Here is a 15,395-nt window from a genome sequence, read left to right on the forward strand (position 1 = left end):
GTTGGTTGTCCTTTTCTTTGAGTTTCTCAATGCTCTTGTTTGGCATCACAACTTGATCCTTGGTTTCATCTGCCTCTGGTTGCTCCTCATCTTCTATTGGCCTTTTGCTGCTCTCTGCTTGCTTCTTTGTAGTGTCATTGTTGCTCACCAATGTTTTCCCACTCCTTAATTGTATTGCCTTGCATTCTTCCTTAGGATTTAGAATTGTGTCACTCGGCAGAGAGCTTGAAGGTCTCTCAATAGAGATCTGCTTGGAGATTTGCCCCATCTGCCTCTCTAGGCTCTTTATGGAGGCTTCATGATTCTTGGTTGTCATTTCCTGGTGTTTCAACAATTTATCCATCAAGGTCTCCAAGTTAGTGAGTCTTTGAGATTCAGGTGATACTTGAGGTGGGTTATGAGATGTGGGTGGTGGATGGTAGGCATTTTGGTTGGTGGGTTGGTTATTGGATTGGTACTGGTTGGGGTTGGGGTAGTTGTTTTGAGGTTTTCTGTAGGGGTTCTGGTTAGTTTGCTGCTGGTTGTGGTTTTGGTTGCTTCTTGGGTTGTTTTGGTTTGAGTTCCTCTGCCATGGTTGTTGGTTTTGGGTGTGATTATCTCCCCATCTGAGGTTTGGGTGGTTCTTCCATGATGGATTGTATGTATCACCATACACTTCATTTGGCCCTTGGCTGTGCATATACTGCACTTGCTCTTGTTGTTGTTCTTCTTGAGTTTCTTCATTTTGCCCCCATGTGGATGATGGTTGGCTTGTGTTAACTGCTGCAACTTGGAGGCTATCAATCCTCTTGGCCATTTGCTCAAATTGTTGTTGAATTTGCTGCTGCATCATCTTGTTTTGAGCCAAGATTGAGTCCACTCCTTCTAGCTCCATTACTCCTCTCCTTTGTGATGGTTGGCGATTTCTTTGGTGAGCAAAGAAATATTGATTGTTGGCCACCATGTCAATAAGATTTTGAGCTTCTTCTGCTGTTTTCATCAGTTGCAATGATCCTCCAGCTGAGTGGTCAAGTGATTCTTGAGCCTTTAGAGTGAGTCCTTCATAGAAGTTCTGTAGCTTGTCCCACTCAGTGAACATTTCTGGTGGACATTTCCTCAGCAGAGCCTTGTATCTCTCCCATGCTTCATACAGATTTTCAGCATCCAATTGTGTGAATGTTTGTACCTCAGTTTTCAGCCTGATAACTCTTTGAGGTGGATAGAATTTGGCTAGAAATTTAGTCACCAAATCATCCCAGCTAGTGATGCTTCCTTGAGGAAAAGTTTCAAGCCATTGTGCAGCCTTGTCCCTTAATGAGAACGGGAACAGCAGAAGCTTGTAGGTCTCAGGATTCACGCCATTGGACTTGACAGTGTCACAAATCCTTAAGAAGGTAGATAGATGTTGATTTGGGTCCTCCAATGGTCCTCCCCCAAACGAGCAGTTGTTTTGGACCAATGTAATGAGTTGTGGCTTCAATTCAAAGTTATTTGCATTGACATTAGGGGTGAGAATGCTGCTTCCACAATGTCTAGCATTTGCAAAGGTGTAGGAGGCCAAAACTCTCCTCTGGGGTGGGTTGTTGTTGTTATTGTCAGCTCCACCAGGTGGATTGGTTGAATGTTCCTCCATATCCTGGAATTCTTCTTCTGATTCCTCTTCTCCAACAATATTTTTCCCTCTTTCAGCTCTTCTTAACCTCCTGAGAGTTCTTTCGTCTTGTTCATGAAAGGTGGGTGTGGTTCTTCTTGTACCTGACATACACGCAGAACATAAGAAACACACAAACCAGTGACACATCAATCTACTGCTAGAATGAAGTTTTAGTTAGCTTAAGCAAAAATTCAAACAGTTAACGGGTTAATTGAAAATTAGAGAAACAGAAAATAAAAATGCTAGATCTAGATCACCACCTCACTTAATCATTGTCAATCTAATCAATCCCCGGCAACGGCGCCAAAAACTTGATGGGATATTTTTGTGGAAAAACGAATTTCTCCAAAACACCCAAAACTAACCGGCAAGTGCACCGCGTCGCATCAAGTAATAATAACTCACGAGAGTGAGGTCGATCCCACAGGGATTGAAGGATTGAGCAATTTTAGTTTAGTGGTTGATTTAGTCAAGCGAATCAAGATTTGGTTGAGTGAATTGTGATTTGCAGAAATTAAATTGCATGGGAAGTAAAGGGAATGGGTAAATTGCATGAAATTAAAGAGAACTGAAATTTAAAGTGCTGAATCTTAAAGAACAAGAAATTAAATGGCAGAAACTTAGAACGCAAGAAATGTAAAATGCAGAATCTTAAAGTGCAAGAAATGTAAATGGCTTGAATTGTAAAGGGAATTGGGAATTGGATTTGCAGAAATTAAACAAGGGAAAGTAAAATTCAACAAGCAGAGGAATAGAAGATAACTTGAATTGAACCGGATCTAAAAACAGAATTGTAAATGAGCATGAAAAGCATTAAACAGAGGATGTAAAATTGGAATTCAGATCTCAGGACCCAAGAGACTAGATAACCAAGTCTAGATCTCAATTCCTTCCTAGATCCAACAAGAACAATTGCAAAGGAAATGTAGATTGCAAAGAAAGTAGATGAAAAGCAATTAACCGAAACTGAAATTCAATTAAGCAGAAAATTAAACAAGATCCCAAGGTGAGATTGAAACAGAAGTTCTTCAATTCTCCACCCAAGATCCAAGACAATTGTAATTGAAATTGAAAGCAAGAAAACTAAGAGGAAGGGAATTCAATTCTCCTTCCCCAAGACTTAGAAATTTAAAATTCACTCAATCACAAAAACTCTCCGAAAACTCTCTCTCGAAACTCAAAGGAAAAGCTCCCTAAAAACTTAAATCCTATGCTATTTATACACTTTCTTCAAATGGTCTTCAAGCCTTCAATTGGGCCTTTGCTCTTGATGGAATTGGGTTGATAGAGGCCTTGGTGGATTGCTCTTGGAGTTTGGAAAAGAACCGAATTGAACCGGGTTGGAATCATGAAAGCTTGAGTAAAAGTTGGAGTAAAAGTTTGAGGCTAACTTTTACTCCAACTTTTCACATCAGCCACCCTTCTTTGCTGATACTAACGTTGGGGCAAAAGTTAGGGGTCAAACTTTTGCTCCAACGTTGGCCTCCCCTTGCATACTCATGGCGCCAACGTTAGCCAAAAAGTTAGAGGCTAACGTTGGCGCAAACTTTTGCTCTCCAGGGTGTGTTTTTCATGTGCCAACGTTAGCCAAAAAGTTAGGGGCTAACGTTGGCGCAAACTTTTGCTCTCCAGGGTGTTTGATTTGTGATGCCAAAAGTTAGCCAAAAAGTTTGAGGCTAACTTTTGGTCCAGCTTTTTGCTCCCTGGTTCATTTTCAATTAATCCAAAAGTTTGAGCTAAAGTTTGAGGCAAACTTTTGCTCAAACTTTTTGTCCTCTCTTCCTCCTAGCCATTCCTTCTTGCTTCAACCTTTCTCCAAGCTTTCTTCACCTATCATTAATCAACCAAACACATAAAAGCTATGCTCAAAATCATGAGATATTCATTCTTTCATAATATGTGACAATTATAGCATAAAACCTCATGAAATTGCATTAATTCATACATGGTTGATTAAATCAAAGGAAACATGAAAATCTACCCAATTGGCTTGCTTATGGCTCAAGAAAGTGCATAATTCAATTGAAAACTAAAGAAAAAGACTAGTGAAACTAGGCTAAGATGACTTGTCATCAGTAGTCGGAGGAGAAAGAGTCAAACAGGAGAGAGCTTCGGCAATAGTAGCCACATATGTTTCTTGTTTCTTGTGAAACTCCCGTTGCTCTTGCATAAAGGTTTGATGTGTGTCATTCATGTAAGGTTGATTAGGAGGAGGGGCTTGATTGCCTTGAGGAGGGTTAGATCTACTATTTGGATGTTGATACCTCCTTTGAGGTTGAGATTGTGGTGGTTGTTGGTATTGTTGGTAGGGTTATTGGTATTGTGGTTGACCTTGGATAGGTTGATGTTAGTAGGCTTGCGCGTTTAGGTATGGTTGAGCTGAAGGGACTTTGGTTCCACCTTTGATTCCAATTACCCCTCCATCCTTGGTTTTGATTTCCTCCATGTTGAGGAGTTCCTTGATTATAGTTGGACCTTTGTGGGTATGGATTGGCTACCACTAATGTAGTGTTCTCTTGGAGTTGAGGGCACTCATCAGTGTAATGGTTGTTACAAGCACAAATACCGTATGATCTTGGTGGTCCTTTAGTTCTTGGAGGTTGAGGTGGAGGAGATAGCAAAGCTTGAGGAATTTGTTGCCCTTGGGTGATTTGTCTCAACAAAATTGTCATCTCACCGAGGGTCTTAGTCAAAATGGCATTTCCGGAAGGAGAAACTTCACTTAAAGCTTTTGGTTGTGGATTTCTTACCCTTGAGTTTTGAGTGGAGTCTGCCAAGCCCGCTATGATTTTCCAAGCTTTAGCGGCGGTCTTGTTTTTGGTGAGGGATCCTCCACTAGAGGCATCTAGAAGAAGCTTATCTTGGGGGTTCATCCCTTGACAAAAATAACTAATAAGCACCAACTCGTCAATACAGTCGTGGGGGAAAGCTTCCAACAACTTCTTGAATCTCTCCCAATACTCATAAAGAGTCTCCCTATCTCTTTTCATACCGCAAGAGATTTCCTTTTGCAGCTTATCTGTCTTCTGAGGTGGATAGAACTTTTCCAGAAATTCCTTACGCAGCAAGTCCCAATCGGAAATCACCTCTCCCGGTTGAGTATAGAACCATTCTTTCGCTTTTCCCTCCAAAGAAAAAGGGAAAGCGAACACCAAAACTGCTACTTCATCCGCACCATGTCTTCTCGCAGTGGAGCATGCAACTTGAAAGTCCTTAAGATGCATAAGAGGGTCTTCTCTGGGTAGTCCATTGTATTTGGGCCGGTCTTGAGCTCAAAATTTAGATCCAAAGCCGGATACTAGATTTGTATCGGTTGCAAGTTAATATCAGGAGCTCCGGCTTCCTGATGCCAGGGCATTTTAGCCAGTTTCACTAACCTTTTCTTTACTGTTTTTAGGATAGTTTCATGCATTTTCTTAGGAAATAAGCTAGTTTTTGGTAGATATTCACTTACACCTTGATTTAAGCATACATTGTGCATTTTACATGATTTCATGAGGATTTTGCATGAGTTTAGTGACAAATTGTATTCTGCATTACCCATGACTTGGACTAGAACTTTGATGCACTCTATTGCCTGATTTCAGGACCAAAGGAAGCAAGGAATGGGAGGTAACTTGCAAAGTTAATGAGAAAAGTGACTGCCAATGACGCTCTCGAAGCCATCATTACCCACGTTAAGAGTCACGTTAACTAAGTTAACGTGAACTCTAATGTGAAGAAGGGAATTTGAGCCAACATTAGTGACACTTAACATTATCACTAACGTTGGCCAATGCTCACAAGTGGCCACGTTAGAGTCCACGTTAACTTAGTTAACGTGGCCTCTAACGTTAAAAGGGGGGAAAGGAAGCAAACGTTAGTAACATTCAACATTGTCACTAACGTTGGCCTAAGTGCACAATGCCACGTTAACTCCCACGTTAACTTGGTTAACGTGGAAGCTAACGTGAAGAGGCAAGAGTGGTCGACAATGTTAGTGACACCCAACATTGTCACTAACGTTGGAAGCAACCACACAACCCCAAGGAGCCACGTTAACTTCCACGTTAACTTAGTTAACGTGGAGGCTAACGTGAGAGAAGAAGGTGATGACCAACGTTAGTGACACTCAACATTGTCACTAACGTTGGAAGGAGCCACACAAGCCACTATGAGCCACGTTAACTCCCACGTTAACTTAGTTAACGTGGAAGCTAATGTGGATGAGTGAATGATGAGCCAACGTTAGTGACACTCAACATTGTCACTAACGTTGGGGATGGCTAAGCATGGCCACGTTATAAGCCACGTTAACCTAGTTAACGTGGATTCTAACGTGAGACATGGGGGCACATTGGAATGTTAGTGACAATGTTGAATGTCACTAACGTTCTTGAAGGATGGCAAGCCCACGTTAAAGAGCCACGTTAACTAAGTTAACATGGGCTCTAACGTAGGAGCAATGGGGGCTTTTCAACGTTGTTGGGAAAGTTAAGTCCCAATAACGTGTGCGAAGGACCTAGAGGCAACGTTGGTGGCAACGTTTGTGCCACTAACGTTGAGGTTAACGTGGCTTTTACTTAGGAACGTTAGTGAGAAAGTTGATTGTCACTAACGTTCTCGAACTCATATTTTCACTAAACGTTGACAACCCTAACGTCCTGAGCTAAAATCTCTGCCCACTTCACACTTTCTCTCTGCAAGTAAAACCAAAGCCCAAATGAAGAAGAAAACTGCTTCAAACTCAAGATCCAAAGGCCCAAGACTTGAAGAGCCAACTAGAAGATGAGAAGAGTAGTATATATAGGAGTAGCTTTGAATTATTTTGGAGTTGCTGGGAGTTGGAAAATAGCATAGAACTACTTCCTGTATTTTACTTTCTCTGCTCTTCTAGTTTTCATCATGTATTCTCCATCTTTGTTTTCATTTTCCAGAGCTATGAACAACTAAACCCCTTTCATTGGGTTAGGGAGCTCTGTTGTAATTTGATGGATCAATACTAGTTTTCATTATTCTTCTTCTATCTTTTCTCTTGATTTTACTTGAAAGCTTTCAATCTTCATCAAATTGGGTAGTTATCTTGGAAAAGAAACTATTCATACTTGGATCTCTTCTGAACCTTGGAAGAGGAATGAAGAGATCAAGCTAGAAATGCTTTCTCATGCTGGACCAAATTGGGTTTGGATGGATATGTGACTATAATCCTCTCAATTCTTGATTTGGGAAATGCATGTAGTATAATCAGTGACCATACTTTATTTCTTCTCATGAGCAATTGACCAAGGAATTGGCTATTGATCAAGATTTGAGAGATTGAATTACAAGAAATTGTAATTCAATCACTTATGATTGCCAAGGAGATCAATGAGTGCATTGATTGAGGAAGAGATGTAAATGAGATTGATCCGGAGAATGCAACATCTCCTAAGCCCAATGAACTCCCCATTTCTGATCTTACCCATTCTCTTTAATTTCTGTCATTTACATTTATGAGCAATTCCCTCATTCCCATTTAAGATTCTGTAATTTACTTTCTGCTATTTACTTTCCCGCATTTAACTTTCTGCAATTCTCAACTCAATTTCTGATTCGCTCAACTAGAACATTCCTCTAATTAAAGTTGCTTGATCAATCAATCCTTGTGGGATTCGACCTCACTCTATTGTGAGTTTTTACTTGACGACAAATTCGGTACACTTGCCGAAGGAAATTTGTTATGAGACAAGTTTTCCGTGCATCAAGTTTATGGCGCCGTTGCCGGGGATTGATTGTGCATCAACATTGATTAGATTGGAGGATAACTAGATTGAGCATTTTATTTTTGTTTGATTTAAATTTCTGTTTGAGTTATTTACTTCCTGTTTTAGTTAATTTCTTCCCTTCCCCCTACTTTTTTTGTTATTTACATTTCATCTCACTAACCCACTAACTGTTTGATATATTGCATCACTCACACTAACAGTAATTCTGACAGATATACTTTCTGCACCTATTCTCTTTGCTTGTACTTGATGGTTGTATGACAGGGAGAAGAAGCGGGGCTTCAACTTCCTTTGATTCTGAACCTGAGAGAACCTTCCTTAGACTAAGGAGGGAGGCAAGAGACAAACGTGTAGTTGGTGCTGAAGAAGAGGAGGAACACTTTGAGGAATACTTTGAACCAAACATGGAAGAAAACATGGAAAACCATCATGAAGAAGAGGCTCACAACCATGGCGGAAGAGGTCGAGCAAATCATAATGGGGAGGATAGAAGAGTTTTAGGCTCTTATATCAATCCAAACCCAGGAAACTGTGGAAGTAGCATTCAAAAGCCAACCATCCATGCCAACAATTTTGAACTGAAGCCACAGCTCATCACCCTTGTGCAGAACACCTGTTCATTCGGAGGAAGTGTCCAAGAGGACCCAAATCAACATTTAACCACCTTCCTGAGAATATGTGACACAGTGAAGTCTAATGGTGTTCATCTTGACACCTATAGACTGCTTTTATTTCCATTCTCACTCAGGGATAAGGCAGCCAAGTGGCTGGAATCTTTCCCAAGGGAAAGCTTGACAACTTGGGAAGACCTGGTGAACAAATTCTTAGCAAGATTTTACCCTCCTCAAAGAATCAATAGGCTGAGAGCTGAGGTCCAAACCTTCAGGCAACAAGATGGTGAGACTCTATATGAAGCATGGGAGAGGTTTAAAGACCTGACAAGGAGGTGTCCACCTGACATGTTCAACGAATGGGTGCAGCTACACATTTTCTATGAAGGGCTCTCTTATGAGTCAAAGAAGGCCGTAGACCATTCATCTGGAGGATCTTTGAACAAGAAGAAAACCATTGAAGAGGCTATAGATGTCATTGAAATAGTAGCAGAGAACGACTACTTCTATGCTTCCGAAAGAGAGAACACAAGAGGAGTAATGGAGCTAAACAATGTAGATGCTCTGTTGGCCCAAAACAAGCTCATTACCCAACAGCTGGTTGACCTCACCAAGAAGATGGAGAGGAACCAAGTGGCAGCAATCTCCACTTCATCAACAACCCAAGAAGGAGTGAATGAAGAAGCAGAGGGTAGTCAGGAGCAAGCCAACTACATTGGGAATTCACCTAGGCAGAACCATGATCCTTACTCCAAGAATTACAACCCTGGATGGAGGAATCACCCAAACTTTGGGTGGAGAAATCAACAAGACCAAAGCCTTGATCAAAGACGCCCAAATCCAAATAATTTCACATCTAGACCATATCAACATCCCAATAACAACACCTCTCCACATTCATATCAAGGCCAGAACAACCCTCCTCAACCTGACCTGTCATCATTTGATGAAAGAATCTCAAGGATTGAAAATCTACTTGAAGGCATATACAAGGATATCCAGGACAGTAAAGTATTCAGAGAGGAAGTGCAGTCAAATATGCAAAATCAGGATGCTTCCATCAAGAAGCTTGAGACACAAATTGGCTATTTATTCAAGCAAATTCCCAGCCACAACCTTCGCAGTAAAACTAACTCAACCAAAAGGGAGGAGTGTCAGGCTATCACCCTTCGGAGTGGGAAGGAACTGAAGGAAACCCCCCAGAAACCACAAGAAGAGCAGGACGAAGCTCAAGTTCCGACTTTGAGTTCACAAAAAGGGGAAGGAGTGCTGAAACCAGACATTCCAAGAGTCTCATACCCTCAGCAACTAAAGAAGAAGGGAGATGACAATCAGTTTCGAGATTTTTGGAAATCTTCAAGAAGCTGCAAATCAACATACCCTTTACGGAAGCAATAGAACAAATGCCACTCTACGCCAAGTTCTTGAAGGAGCTCATGACTAAGAAAAGAAGTTGGAAGAACAACGAGACTGTGATACTAACAGAAGAGTGTAGTGCTATCATTCAGCACAAACTGCCCCAGAAATTGAAGGATCCTGGGAGTTTTCAGATCCCTTGCATTATAGGGGAAATCACAGTGGAGAAAGCCCTTTGTGACTTAGGAGCCAGCATCAACTTGATGTCAGTAGCTATGATGAGAAAGATGAAGATAGAGGAGGCTAAACCAACAAAAATGGCCCTACAGTTGGTAGACAGGTCGTTCAAGTTCCCGCATGGCATCGTAGAAGATTTGCTGGTGAAAGTGGGAGATTTTATCTTCCCAACAGACTTTGTAGTGCTGGACATGCAGGAGGAAGCCAAGGCTTCCATCATCCTGGGAAGACCGTTCTTGGCCACTGTTGGAGCTGTCATTGATGTCTAAAAAGGTGATCTTACCTTAAGACTACACAATGAAAAGATGACATTCAATGTGTTCCAGGCCATGAGTTACCCACCAAAATAATTGGGGGAATGCATGAGGTTAGATGTACTTGAGGAGGAAGTGCAAGAGAATTTTGAAGAAGAAGAACCTGAAGAACCTGAGAGATTGGTAGATGAGGAATCTGAATCAAGTGAAGAGGTTGCAACAGCAGAGATTCATATACAAGGTGCACCAAAGGAAGAAAACGAAAAGTCAGAAGCACCCAAACTTGAACTTAAAGCACTACCACCCACTCTCAAATATGCATACTTAGGAGAACATGAAAGTTACCCAGTGATCATAAGTTCATGCCTCAGCCAAGATCAAGAGGAAGAATTGCTCAAAGTACTGCGACAACACAAAGACGCTATTGGTTGGACTCTTGCTGACCTAAAGGGGATAGGTTCAGCCATATGCATGCACAAGATACTGCTGGAAGATGATGCCAAACCATCCATTCAATCCCAAAGGAGGTTGAACCCTATCATGAAGGAAGTAGTACAGAAAGAAGTTATGAAGTTATGGCAGGGAGGGGTGATCTACCCAATCTCAGATAGCCCGTTGGTTAACCCCGTGTATGTTGTCCCAAAAAAGGGAGGAATCACCGTGGTTCCCAATGAGAAGAACGAATTAATTCCTACAAGGACAGTCACAGGATGGCGGATGTGCATAGACTACAGGAAGCTCAATGAGGCTACACAAAAAGATCATTTCCCCTTCCATTCATGGATCAGATGTTGGAAAGACTTGCAGGGCACGCATATTATTGTTTTCTCGACGGTTATTCAGGATATAACCAAATAGTGGTTGATCCCAGAGATCAAGAGAAAACCTCATTCACTTGCCCATATGGAGTGTTTGCCTACAGGCGCATGCCATTTGGGTCATGTAATGCACCTGCAACTTTCCAACGCTGCATGCTTCTATCTTTTCAGATATGATAGAAAAATTCATTGAAGTTTTTATGGATGATTTCTCGGTATTCAGAGATTCCTTCCCTAGTTGTCTACATCACCTCGCCTTGGTATTGAAAAGATGCCAAGAGACCAATTTGGTCTTGAACTGGGAGAAATGCCACTTTATGGTGACAGGAGGAATAGTCCTGGGTCACAAGGTTTCTAACCAAGGCATTGAGGTTGACAGAGCTAAAGTAGAACTCATTGAAATACTGCCTCCACCCAGTGATGTCAGGGCAATTAGGAGTTTTTTGGGGCATGCTGGTTTTTACAGAAAATTTATTAAAGATTTTTCAAAGATAGCCAAGCCCTTAAGCAATCTCCTTATATCTGATACACCATTCATCTTTGATGAAACATGCATGTTAGCCTTTGAAAATTTGAAAATGAGGTTGTCCTCTGCTCCTATCATTTCCCCACTTGATTGGAATTTACCGTTTGAATTGATGTGTGATGCATCTGATTTTACAGTTGGGGCAGTGTTAGGACAGAGGAAAGACTACTTAGTCCATGTGATATACTATGCTAGCAAAGTTCTTAATGATACTCAAAGAAATTATACCACTACTGAAAAGGAGTTACTAGCAATAGTTTTTGCATTTGACAAGTTCAGATCATACCTCATTGGTGCTAAAGTGATTGTTTTTACAAATCACACAGCACTTAAATATTTGTTTGCCAAGCAAGAATCAAAACCAAGACTAATAAGATGGATCTTATTGTTGCAGGAATTCAATATTGAAGTTAGAGACAAGAAGGGAGTGGAAAACAAGGTAGCAGATCACCTATCCAGGATCCCTCATGATAAAGGTGGAGCACATGATACAAGTGTGAACGAGCTCTTCCCGGATGAGCAGTTGATGACAATTCACAAAGCACCATGGTTCGCAGACGTTGCCAACTTCAAGGCATCTGGAGCATTACCTCCAGAGATAAATAAACATCAAAAAAAGAAGCTCATGAATGATGCAAAATACTTTGTCTGGGATGAGCCATATCTCTTCAAGAAGTGTTCAGATGGGATCCTTAGAAGATGTGTTTCAGAAGAAGAAGGACGAGAGATCCTGTGGAACTTCCATGGCTCATGTTATGGATGACACTTTGAAGGAGACAGAACTGCAGCAAAAGTGTTACAAAGCGGATTCTTTTGGCCCACCCTTTTCAAAGATGCAAAAGAACTAGTAAGGAGCTGCAATGAATGCCAAAGATCTGGAAACTTACCCAAAAGAAATGAGATGCCACAGAATTTCATCTTGGAACTGGAACTGTTTGATGTGTGGAAAATTGATTTCATGGGACCATTCCCAACCTCATATGCAAACAATTACATTTTGGTGGCAATAGATTACGTCTCCAAGTGGGTAGAGGCTATTGCAACCCCAACAAATGATAACAAGGTTGTCATGAACTTCCTCAGGAAGAATATCTTTAGCCGGTTTGGAGTCCCACGAGCACTCATCAGTGATGGAGGGAGCCATTTTTGTAACAAACCACTAGAAGCTCTTCTCCTACGATATGGGGTAAAACATAAGGTAGCTACACCATATCATCCCCAAACAAGTGGACAAACTGAGATATCCAACAGAGAGTTAAAGAGGATTCTGGAAAAGACTATGGGTGCATCAAGAAAGGATTGGTCGAAGAAGCTGGATGATGCTCTTTGGGCATACAGAACAGCATTCAAAATACCACTTGGGATGTCCCCTTATCAACTGGTTTATGGGAAAGCTTGTCACTTACCACTGGAGCTGGAACACAGGGCTCTCTGGGCTATCAAGATACTAAACTTTGACAGCATTGCTGCTGGTGCAAAGAGGATCTTGCAGCTGCAAGAAATAGAGGAATTCAGGTCACAAGCCTATGAAAACGCCAAGATGTATAAAGAGAAGGCAAAGAGAAGACATGACCTGCATGTTGCACCTAGGAGTTTTGAAAAGGGGCAACGAGTACTCCTCTACAATTCCAAATTGAGACTATTCCCAGGAAAACTCAAATCAAGGTGGTCCGGACCCTTTCTTGTCACAAAAGTTTCGCCTTATGGACATATCGAAATCATGGATGAAGGCTCTGAAATGACTTTTACAGTGAATGGACAAAGACTCAAGCATTATCTGGGCAACATGGGGGAAAACCCCAGAGTAAATTACCACCTCAAGTAAAGGAGGAACCGTCGAGCTAGCGACGATAAAAGAGCGCTCTGTTGGGAGGCAACCCAACCTCAGGTAGTTTCCTTTTCATCTATATTTCAATAAGGATCACAAGTTGTTTCCTCTTGTATTGCGAGGAGCTAAGTTTGGTGTTCCACACCAAAACAAGTCAAGAGTGAAAGTGTGATTCTAAGTTTGGTGTTCCACCAAAGACATTAGAATTACACCCCACTCCCAAAACACATTGCTAGCTCCAACCAATCAAGGGAAACCACTTAGATGTAGTTAGATTTTAGTAATAATTGTCATATTAACAACAAGATATGAGGTTCTCTGCATATATGTAGTGTTTTGTACTGGGCAAGGAACTAAGTTTGGTGTTCGCACACCAAAGTAAGTTCAACAGCCACAAGCACACATACAAGCTAATTATGTCTCAAGTGCTTTGGGAACAAGCAACTTCCAATAACTTTACAGGAATCTTATGAGGAAATAGTGCATCTTCACCCAAGGAAGTGAAGTAGCAAGGACTAGGATGATGACAAAGAAAGAGAGCAACTAGAAATCATCACCCGAAGGTTGTATTGTCACTTAATTCCGTTATACTAAGAATTGTTGAAAATTGGAAGTCCGAATGCACTTTTGATTAATAGATACTCATAGTTGGAACCTTTTTCAATTCTGTCTTTAAAGTTTTTGGTGTTGAAGAAGGTCTCTGTGTGCTAGTCTTTATGTTACTACACCATCTCCTTACTTAATTGTATGTTTGTCCCTTTAAATCAAATGAAAAGAGAATGAGTTGTTTTTTTTTAAAAAAAAGACCAGAGTGGAGTTCATAATATGGAAGTGCATTCATGAGTTTTTGGTGTGATCATAAGTTAGCTAAGTTGGTTCAACCACAAGGTGGGAGGACAACTATCTGTCATGAATACCATGCTTGAGACACACCCCATGAGATTAGCTAAATAAGAAGATCCTAATAAGAAAAAGGGAAAGAACAATCAAAGTTGAGGAATAAAAGAAAAAGACTAAGCAATAAGGCTAGGCACCAATGGTTTTAAATCTTGAAGCATGTGTCTGTGGTGTTCCTGTGTGAGGGATCTACTTGGATGAATAAGCTCTTAGGGGTGCCTTATCACTTGGTAACTTGGGTTAACTAACTTGGGATTATTAGCTGAAAGTCCACTATCAAGAGTAACCTTCACCACAGAACATTTAGTAACCCAAAGAGGTGCTGGACACCAAGGCCTCAAGAAAAGAAAAAGAATAAACTATATGCCTGTGGTGTGCATGTATGGGGGAGAGACTTGAGCAAGTAAGTCCTTAGGGGTGCTTCAACACCTAGCACCTTGAACCAACTGGTTCGGGAGTGTTAGCTGAAAGCTTATTTTAAAGAGTTGCCCCTTTATAGAACACTTAACCTAAGAATACAAATAAGCCCTGAAATAACAACAAAAGGATCAATAAATAAAAGTTTCATGGGATACGATCATAGTGAGTATTCTAGGATATGATAAAGGTCTGAAATCCAGGAATGAACCTAAGTTGCTATGCATGAAACCACCATAAAATCAGGGACATGACTTCCACAAGAATGACTCATTTCTCTTGGTATCCCATTCATCATTCTCTTGTTCCAGTACTTGCTTAGGGACAAGCAAGCTTTAAGTTTGGTGTTGTGATGCCAGGGCATTTTGGCCGGATTCACTGACCTTTTCTTTACTGTTTTTAGGATAGTTTCATGCATTTTCTTAGGAAATAAGCTAGTTTTGGGTAGATATTCACTTACACCTTGATTCAAGCATACATTGTGCATTTTACATGATTTCATGAGGATTTTGCATGAGTTTAGTGACAAATTGTATTCTGCATTACCCATGACTTGGACTAGAACTTTGATGCACTCTATTGCCTGATTTCAGGACCAAAGGAAGCAAGGAATGGGAGGTAACTTGCAAAGTTAATGAGAAAAGTGACTGCCAATGACGCTCTCGAAGCCATCATTACCCACGTTAAGAGTCACATTAACTAAGTTAACGTGAACTTTAATGTGAAGAAGGGAATTTGAGCCAACGTTAGTGACACTTAACATTATCACTAACGTTGGCCAATGCTCACAAGTGGCCACGTTAGAGTCCACCTTAACTTAGTTAACGTGGCCTCTAACGTTAAAAGGGGAAAAGGAAGCAAACGTTAGTGACATTCAACATTGTCACTAACGTTGGCCTAAGTGCACAATGCCACGTTAACTCCCACGTTAACTTGGTTAACGTGGAAGCTAACGTGAAGAGGCAAGAGTGGTCAACAACGTTAGTGACACCCAACATTGTCACTAACGTTGGAAGCAACCACACAACCCCAAGGAGCCACATTAACTTCCACGTTAACTTAGTTAACGTGGAG

General features: G+C 41.0%; 1 non-coding gene across 1 annotated transcript; it reads right to left on the minus strand.

Annotated features, from left to right (window-relative positions):
* Positions 1–8,234: 8,234 nt before the first annotated feature.
* LOC148562201 (small nucleolar RNA R71) lies at positions 8,235–8,338 on the minus strand. Its single transcript, XR_015888028.1, has one exon. It is a non-coding gene; the product is annotated as a small nucleolar RNA R71 (small nucleolar RNA).
* Between the last annotated feature and the right edge of the window lie 7,057 nt (positions 8,339–15,395).

The sequence above is a fragment of the Arachis ipaensis genome, chromosome B6 (assembly GCF_059453495.1).
Source record: "Arachis ipaensis isolate K30076 ecotype BB chromosome B6, ASM5945349v1, whole genome shotgun sequence".
In the NCBI taxonomy this organism is placed as follows: domain Eukaryota; kingdom Viridiplantae; phylum Streptophyta; class Magnoliopsida; order Fabales; family Fabaceae; genus Arachis; species Arachis ipaensis.